At 38.7% G+C, this 9,945-nt stretch overlaps 1 protein-coding gene across 2 annotated transcripts in view; it reads left to right on the top strand.

The window, feature by feature from the left end:
- Positions 1-622: 622 nt before the first annotated feature.
- Positions 623-9,945, top strand: part of adcy7 (adenylate cyclase 7) — a 64,069-nt gene continuing 54,746 nt past the window's right edge. For both annotated transcript variants that reach the window (XM_019360464.2, XM_005447656.4), the window contains exon 1: positions 623-775. The gene's annotated coding sequence lies outside the window, so the exon portion shown is untranslated. The remainder of the gene's footprint in view (positions 776-9,945) is intronic.

Below are 9,945 nucleotides of genomic sequence, written 5' to 3'. Positions count from 1 at the left end.
TGATCGAGAGAATGAAATGAACCATTGGTGGAAGTTGATCTAGTACAAGTACTCCTGTATTTGACTGAAAAGCTTTTATTTTGCATGCAAATATTGTATGCACCTTATACTCCACATTGTTTCAGTGATTAAAGCTTTAAAATGTACAAACCCTTCTAAAAATGTATTGAAAACTTAAACCACAAGGTGGCAGCATCTTACCAAAAAGTTTTATTGTAGGCAACTATGCTAACCAGCATTACATTCTGTGCAAGTTTGAAATTTGAAATTAGTCTTGAAACAAGTTTTTTTTATGGTGGTTTTAACAAAACTGCACAGATATTTCTAGTGTTCTCAATAAGTACGATGACAGAAATATAAATTCTGTACAGATGTTAAGTTAACATCAAACATAATTGAAGCCACCGTAAGCAAAAATAGTTTTAAACTCTTGTGCAAAACTACTCTTCACATAATACATCTATCTTAGTTCATTGGTTTCTCCTGCCTGAGCCTGAAAATAGTAGCCAATGCTTTCTATACTGTATTTAACCGGGTCTGTGGTCCCCCCCCCTCTGCCTTTTTTGGGGCTCCCATCTTTGCCCAATGTTGAAAAAAGCTTGGTTAACGCCCCTGGTGTGTGACAGTGATGGAGGAGGGGCGTTCTCGCTTGGTGCAACGCGCGCACGGGCAATTGAAGAATAGAGAAGAGGCGCACGGGGACCACGCACTCAATGTGCACTTACCGGTTCGTTTATGTACGAGTTATTTCCCGGAAGACCTTTAAGTCTCTCAGGTAAGATGCTAAACTCTTGTTTGATTTAAAAAACAAAACAAAAACGACTCTTCCTGACACATTAACACCTGCATGCTCAAAGAGAAGGGTAACTGGTTGCACGGAAAAAAAAAACGGTTAACACAAGGATGTCTCAGCGGAAAACTTTCCATCTCTGGCAACACCTTTTCATTTAAGTCAAGGTTTATATACATGTGTAAATTTGCCGAAGTCTAAGTTAAATAAAATGACACTTTTCTTGATCTCCGCCTCGATTTTCCTTGACGCGTTTTTACCTGCCTGCTCTTGTCATCCAGACTGCAAGAAGTTGAATTGGTTTGTTTCGGAAATGAAGCCACTCACTCCTGGCTCGCTCTAAGCGAGCTGCTTTTAAGATTTAGAGCTTCAAATGTTAATATTGAAATCCTCTTTTTCACATATTTAGTGGGAGTTTGTTCGAGTTGTAGATGGAGAAATTGGCTGAAACTGTGAGAAATCAGAAAGTGGATTTATCCCCCTTCTTCTAAACGGGCTTTCGGTCTGCCATGCGTTTGTGTCAAATGTGTATCGACTCGTATGTCACTGGGTAATGACTGGTAGTGTTTCTCACTCATTTATTGAGCGCACCCATCCAAATGTAACCAGTTTATGTACTTTGGCATGGATTAAACTCTACCAGTGATCCTGTGATGTCTTTTCTCCATGCTCTGGTGTTCTTCAAACCAACAAGTGCATTTTAGGGAAGGTAATATTTGTTTTTAATAAGGAAGTTGCTTTTTGGCAGGCTGGATGTTGCTGATTTAAAATAGTTTTATCTCTTCAAATCTCTTCCTACAACATATGCTCACCGTTTCTACCATGAATAGTGCCCCTGTCAGTGCCTGTATACTCATTTCAGAGTGAAACTGGGTTTAGTCCTTTAGTAACTGGAGCACAACACAGTGCGTGCTTCAGAAAGCGCTTTACTGTTTGAGTTTAAAATCGAAATTGAATTTGATTGATTTACAAATCAGTTTAAAATGATCTAATATTAAATGACGTTATCTGCACTTTTTAATTAGTGGTCATTAAAACAACAGAGCTGTGGAGCTGTGCTGCGAGATCCCAGAGAAAGCAGCATGAGTCATTTTTAATGAAATCAAAATAAAATATTATTAAAATCGGATGGTTAGTTAACTTCTCACACAGCGTTCGTCCATTTTTTTTTTTTTTTTAATCAATCTATGAGATCAGATTTCATTTAAGTGGATTTAAAATGACCTTAAATTAATTTTAATAATATGTTCACAATACAGAAAAACGTTGATTCCCATATCTCACTGACAACTGTTTTCACTGGGGCTTCTTTATTTTGGAGGAAATGGTCCGTGTATTATTTGGGTGCATCACAGTGAGTGTGAGGTAGTTTTATCATCATCTTAAAGTTAGACATATTAATAGCTATTTTTGTTGTTGTGAAGTTCAGTCTGTTTCCTAAATAGAAAGCAACCGCACTTTGTCAGCCCATGTATTTATTGAGCCAGCAGTGTGCATAATTTTGCCTGAATGTAATGTTACAGCATAGGTGATGTGATCTCTGAAGGCAGAACATACAGGACATAGTTTTAAGGGATTATAATGGTTAGCTGATGTATGGATTTTCAGGGAAATCTGTTTATGTACACACAGTCCACTCGCTTGCTTTGGTCTGAATAGAAGATTAGACATCAGCTGAACAGCTTACATACACAACTCGCAATATGTGGCTTCACTTGAAATCAGTCTTTGTGATAATTTATTGCAAGTAGTTTGAGAAATGATATGTAAACTCCATCACATCTGAGTATTTAATGTTGCACTTCCTCAGCTATTACTTTCCGTAACGTGAAGCTGCAGCGAAGTCATGTCTTGGCATCGTCAGGTAGTTTAATCTGTGGATGAAGGCCATAATACTTCTCCTAAGAGCCAGGAAGAGATTGTGTAGCTGTACAAGTGACTTCCGAAAACACCAATTGGCTTTGTGTTTCTTCTCTACAAGGTATGAAAGCTGTTCTGCTGATAAACTCTTTGCTTGGCTTTAAAGCTTTTTTTTTGTTTACGCTGTGATGACGTGTATAAATGTGTAAACCCAAGGACCGAATGACGTATGCATTCCTGGCATCATATCAATCAGAATCAGAAGACTTTATTTATCTCCGAGGGGCAATTAACAAGGGGCAATATTCTGGGTACATGGATAGGCAAATTCTCATGTTTCTGCTTGTTTGAGCCTACTCACTGTTACTGACTCCATCGGGATAAGAGACAGCTTCTGTGGGGCGGCTGTGTATCATTTGCTTGATTACTAATCTGATCCCTTTTCCAATTCTCATAAGTACCGGCGGCTTATGGATTGACCACTTGCTGTTATTTTTAATGACATCACTTTGTTTTAATTTAATCTAGGCAGTGAAAAACATTTAAGCCTAAAATGGTGAGATTAACATGTATAATGGTCAGTGTAAAATATCTGTGAGCAAAAGAAATCAAGGGGCATTGTTTTGACGTATGGAGCTCATGTGTTTTAATGTAATGAGGGTGTTAGTCTATGCAATGGCAGTGGTGTTAAATTCTTGGTCATGGCTCAGCAGGTGAATGCGTTACTGCAATTCCCTAAATAACCCTAACCCGTTCACAGAAAAGCTGTAATCTAAATCGTAACCTATACATTAGCATTGGCCACTGGTGTGCAGTTATCCTTCGCAATGGTATGATGTATGTAATTTTGACACAATGAAAACTGTGTTGTAATTTTGCAGATTGATTTTACAGTTTGATGCAACCAGACAGGGTTTAACTGTGAGTGCGCACAAAAATCCCAAACTAAAACAAAACAGATTGTGGGGAATGACACCAGGATCTGCTTTGTGATGAGCCTCTTAATAACTGGTAGTTCAGTTGTTTTGTGTTTCTTCCTCCTCTCGCGTGGAGCCTCAGCTGACCGTGTAGCTAGTATAAGAAAGCAGTTTCCAGTGTGTGGTTTCAGTGCTAGCATGTCTTCATCAGTGGGGTTTGTTGTAAAACCATTATGAATACATAACATGAAAAATAGTCTGCACTGTCATGCATCAAATGTTAATGCATTGGAGTAAAATTAATCAGGTCATTTTGTAGGCTAACATAATCAAATTTATTCACGTTTGTAATTTGCATCCTTTGGTTTGGTGTTTATCTCATTAAGCTATGGCCAAATACTAACTCCACTGTTAGCAATTATCCGATAGCCACACTGTCTGTCTGTTATCAGTAAGGTAGTGGCTTGCAGCTATGGTTGAGTAATAAAGCTATAACATTAATATAGAAGGTAGGCAGCAAATGTCACCAGACAGTGTCCATTTGACAGGAAAACACAGTTATGTATCCAAAACACACTATGTCCCCATGGATATCAAAGATGGTATCGGGTATCAAGTATTTTCCTCAGTATCGAGTTTTGAAATTCGAGTATCATGACAACCCTGGTTAGCGGATACCTGAGTCTGTCTGCTCTCCACACAAAGGGTGGGCAGTATAGCCTCAAAATGATATCACAATATTTCAAGAAAATTTGCGATAATGATATTCCTGACAATATCTTTTCATTGACCCTTGTAGCTTACAGAGAGCAGCAGCAAGCTTCAACATTGTTATCAAACAGTATAACGGAAAAATATTTTCTACCTGAAATGTTATATTTAGGATCGAGTTTTTTAACCACCTGGGCCAAGCTAGCTTTTCCACCATGTAACCACATCCCTAATTTCTATCCACCTTTGCTCTTCCTGTCATAATGGAGAGCAGCCAGCGACACCTGGTGGAGTCATTTGTTTATATTTGTTTCGGACATCACCAGCTGTGTTCAAGCTTTAGTGGGAACAGTTTTCCTCTATATTATGTAAAGTATTTTGTTTTGTTGGAAGTTGTTGAAGTAGCTCAGGTTTTGCTAAATCGTCCTCGGAGGCTGACGCACGGCTCTTGCCTTCAAACTTGCCCAGGCTTGTCTCATTGTTGAGCACACTAGGGAATGTAAACACGTGGTTTCATGGTAGCAGTTATATTTTGATTTGACATTTATTAATAGTGTTTAATTGCAGACAGTATGATATGGCATAGCCCTACTCCAGACATCAACAACAGCTACAGAATCTTGTTTTTGCCATTTGAGCTGAATGACGGCCTATATGGACAGAGTAATAAAGCAGAGGGCTTGGGGAGAAGAGTAATTTTAGGGCTTGGTAAAATATGTTACTGTAACTTCATTCCAGCTATCCATTATAACCCTTCTGTGTTGGTTTCCAAAAACACTTCTCTGACTATATTTGTGTGAGTTTCACTTCACCTTTGGTGTAAATATAACTTCAGTCAGATGACCTGTTTGTTTTTTTTTGCCATGCAAACATTGGAAACCACCAAATTAAATTGCATAAGTGTTCTGCAGAAGTATGGACACCTACACGCCTCAGTTTGTGAAGGAAAAAGTACAGGTAACTCAATATAGGCATATAAACTTATGTTAAATGCACAATGTAAATGGGCATTTGCAGTGTAAATGGTGCCTTTCTCTTCTAAGCAAATGAAAGATGAGTTTGCACTGTTTAATTTGACCCCTCCCAAGTTTTGAAACGGGTACACAAAACAAACCCATTAGTGGTTTGTTTTTTATCATCAGTGCCGAAGAGAATCTTGCTGAGTTGTGCGTGGCTTACCTAAACATATATATAAATGAGCTAACAGCTATGTGCAACATATACTCTTGGTTTGTGCTTGACAAAGATAATGACCTTGACAGGAAATGTGGAGAACCTTCACCGGATGCGCAATGTGACTTCTCACAGGTTTTTCTTAAGAACTAGAGTTGACACCATCTGCCAAGCTGAGAGGAACACAAGCTGTCTCTTTGTGCTACTTTCAGTATCGTTCTTGCTTGGCAGCATGCTTATTTCTTTTTGGCTATAGTGTTTATTAAAAAAAAGCACTGTTTTTTTTTCCACCAAGAGTGGGTGCTGGCAGCACAGAATAGCACAAGAACATATTTAAAGTTTTTAAATACTAATACATTAAAACCCTCACCAAATCTCAGGAAGCATCATTTTTGAATAATTATTTTAAAGTACATGTCTGATCTCTTTGAGTGTATTGAGATGGGGTTGTGTGTCAGGATAAAGCTATTTTCCCTCTTTACTGTTGAGTACTTCCTTCCTATCAGTCTCAGTAGAGAAATTCCATCCAGATTTGTCCTCATTAAACACACACACACACACACACGCACACGCAGGCAGTGTTTCTTACTAATAGGCATTTTCTGTTGTTATTAGACCTCATCATGTTCTTAAAATGCTTCTAGCCACTTACAGCACTGATAATTTCTCCAATTTCTCCCCTCTTTCCTGTCTTTTCTCTCTTCGTCTCTCATTTTTCAATCTCTCTTTCTCTCATCTGCTTCGGAGCAGGCTCTCTCGCTCTGCTCTGTCGCTCCCCTTCAGGCTCGAAAGGAGAAGGGTTCCTCTAGGTGGACAGTGTGCTAATCCTCGAACACACAGTGGGGACTAATCGGACTCATTAACTCTCGACTCTAGTGCTTTCACCCAGGGATCACAACTAATCCTTTTTCGGCACAGTCTTCATCATGCATGCTCTAAATGCTCGTTTGCTTTATCCTCTCTTGTGATTTTATTTCTTGCATAATAATAGAGACAGCTATTTTTTTTTAATTTAACAAAAATCAGTGCTACAGAAGGCTACCCTGTGGTCTGATCTTAGCTTTAAACATCATTTCAACTTTACTTCTGACACGGTGCCTTGATAATAAGCTTTCGATGACACGTGACAGCTCAGTGTTTAAAGCATGGATGTAAACACAGCTATAAAAACAGAGCAAAAACATCGGTCAGTGAATCAGGCCACTTACTGTCGAGCGCCGGAACCACCAAGCTCTCTGGATTGTTTTCACACTGCTTGCACTTGTTCCATCTATTTAAAGTCAACCTAACCTCATCTTGCATTCACTGGTCTTAAAAAAACATGAGTCCGTGGAGAGTAGGGCGAAGATGACGTCTGGTTCGGGCGATGTCTCTGCATCCGTTTCTCCCAGAATCTTTCCCTCACAAGATGTGGTGAAACTATAGGATGAAAGTGATGAGTCTCTAAAGTCACTCAAGGTTCAAATGCTGTTATCACTGATGTCACCAGAACCATGGCTGACAGAACATTGCGTTAATACTTACTTTTATTACCCAACTCCCGTGACAGTTTGCAGTCTTGTCTTTCAATCTACTAAAGTTTAGATTCAGAATGATACTGCATACTGTACTAAGTACTAAGCTCCATAATCATGCAAACTATAACTAATCCTTGACTTTTCTTTGGAGCCAACCTGATATGACAATTTAAGGAACACGTTTTGGGGGACTTCTGCATTGCTTGCTTAGTAGGAACTCATTTTGTTTCAAGTTGGCACACAGTAGTGGTGGAAGGCAGAGGAGTGTAATTAAAATTAATAGAAATATTCCTGGGCATCAAGAACAGCTCAAGATAGAAAACAACTGACAGTCAAGGATTTTGAGCTCTGTTTATGCGGCACGTTTGTAGAAAGTAGTTGCTGTCAAAGTGGTCAAAAATATTTCAGAATTTTTCCAAGCTCTTTGTAAAATGTAGTCTGACGGTGTGACATTCGGGGTACATTAGAGGCATGTTTACATGTCACTTTTTCTAATTTTCTGTCAGTTTGGACACAAAAAAGGAAATTAAATCTTTCGTATGTTTGGCAAATGTTGAGTTGCCTTTTTAATTGCACTAAATTTTGATCTGTGGCTTCTCTGAATTACATTTCATGGTAGGCTAGTAGAGTGCTACTGTGTGTGTTTTGAATTTCATCATAGTGTGAAGCAGAAATAATAATTTGTGGTTCGAAAAATTACTTGAAGATGGTAAACAGGGTCATTACAGGAACTTTCAATTCACGCAGACATACAGTCACGGTTTTAAATCAGTGCTATTAAGGTTAAGTAAAAGAAATCTTCATAATCACTTAGGGAAAGAAATGTTAAGACGACCCGTGAAGCACAAAACCAGATGACCTGTGGCTTTCCACATACTCAAGTTAAAAGAAGGAGCCCGTGATATTTGGAGACATGTATTTTCAGGAAGAAATATCCAGGGCAGGTTTGTCACTTAAGAGACTTCTTCAGACTTTACTGCGTACATTATAAGAGAGAGACGTGGCACACAAAGCACCCTGAATTTAACTCGGCCTGAGAAATGGTGGTAAAAGTACAACTTCTGGGTTGAATCTTTTTTTTTTTTCTTCAAAATATTATTTCAGGGCAACGTCCACATTTGATTTCATCAGTTATTACTAGATGTGATTGCAGTTTTTCGTCTCTATGACCATTGAAATCGGCATACCTTTTAGACAAACTATGACTTTACCACTTAAGTGTAGCTAGAGCAACAGCTGGCTGTTTGAAGAGCAAAAGGATGAGAAATCCTAATATGGTTGTCTTTGCTTTTTAGTCATCATTATTACACCCACTTGTTTCTAATCCCACTCTGTTTCCATTCCTTGCCCTTGGTGTCCATTTCATGGCTGTCACCACAAAAATGTGGTATGCATGACAGAACTTGCCCTCTATCAAAATGAACTAACTATTAATCCTGAAAAAAATCTGTTCTGTTAATGCACATGATAAGATGTCCAAGATTTATTTCAAAGATTCTTATATAGTGAGATTTATTATGATCTACCTTAAAACGTTTCTTTCTACAAGTGCCACTTATTTTCTGTAACTTACCTTGTTTCACCCTGTGATGGGCCGGTGACCTGTCTGTGGAAGCTTGTTTCAAACACTGAAAAATGAAAACATAATTTGCTATCGATACGTCAAACTCTTGGTTTATGATTACAAAGTCCGAGTTGCATATATCCAAGTTATGACTTACTAACTAAACATTCTGAGAAAATGACTCAAAATTGAGAAAATAAGTATGTCATTAATTTGCAATTGTGACTTATGGTTGGCAAAACAATATATCTATATATATATATAGAGAGAGAGAGGGGGGGGGGGGACAGAGAGAGGTATAACAATATATGTATTTCTCAATGATACTTTTTTTAGTGCTAATTAACTTCCACACCTGTTCAGGAAGTCCCTGCCTCTCACCCAAAGTAAACTGGGATAGGTTCCACTTGATCCAGACTAACTTGATCAGCCTGACTATGATCAGGCTTCACTTAAACGCTGCTTCCCTAATAATGAAATGCAGTAAAAGCTTTACTGCAAGTTACAGCAAGTTTTAAACCAAACCTAATAATAGAGGGAATGCACCATCACTCAACTCACTTGACCACAGTTTACAGTATAAAGATTTCTGCAAACATACAAAAGAAAAACTGTTGACACCACAGGGATGAAATTGCTGCCAACTGTTGCTTCTTCCAACCTGTTTTGGCTCTCCTGCAGCTTGTGCACTGCTGTTGATCTGTGGTGTCCGCAACACAACCGATAACTAAAATGAATGGATTTGCCCATAGAGCGTCTACTTGTCACCAATGTCAGATCTGGCTTTTTGAGTCAACTATCAGATCGGGGGATCAGGGATACTGATCTCATGACGTATTTATGCTAGTCTCCCAGCTGTTTTGCGCACTATGCACTTCAGCACTTGACAACCCGCTATGAAACTTTCCATGGTCTGCCGCTTTGTGGCTGAGCTGCTGTAGTTCCTAAATGCTTCCACTTTGCAATATTGCCACTTACAACTGATCATGGAATATTTAGGAGGGAAGGAATTTCATAGACTGACTTGTTGCAGTGTTGGAATCTTATTAAAGTGCCAAATTCAGTGAGCTCTCTTTGCTCACTGAATTTCAGTGAGCTCTTTGCTTTCACAAATGTGTGTAAAGGCAGACTGTGTGACAATGTGTGTGATTTTTATACAGTTGTAGCAGTGGGACTGAAAACACTTTAATTCAAAGATTAAGGGGAGTGGTCTAATACTGTGAATTCTGTGCCCAAAATACAAGCAACAAAACGACGACTGCAAGAGAGTGTTTGCTTTCTAAGGTTATGGAGAAACCCCTTTAGGTATTGCTGTTGGGTTTTTTTGGGGCTGTTTTTCAACTTTTGAAGTAGGTTTTTAGGGAAATAAATGGTAGGACAATAACTACCGTTACTGTTTGCTCTCTTGTCATC

The sequence above is a fragment of the Oreochromis niloticus genome, linkage group LG1 (genome assembly GCF_001858045.2).
Source record: "Oreochromis niloticus isolate F11D_XX linkage group LG1, O_niloticus_UMD_NMBU, whole genome shotgun sequence".
NCBI classification, from domain to species: Eukaryota; Metazoa; Chordata; class Actinopteri; order Cichliformes; family Cichlidae; genus Oreochromis; species Oreochromis niloticus.
The sequence above is the reverse complement of the archived record's forward strand: the minus strand, read 5'-3'. Positions and strand labels throughout refer to the sequence as shown.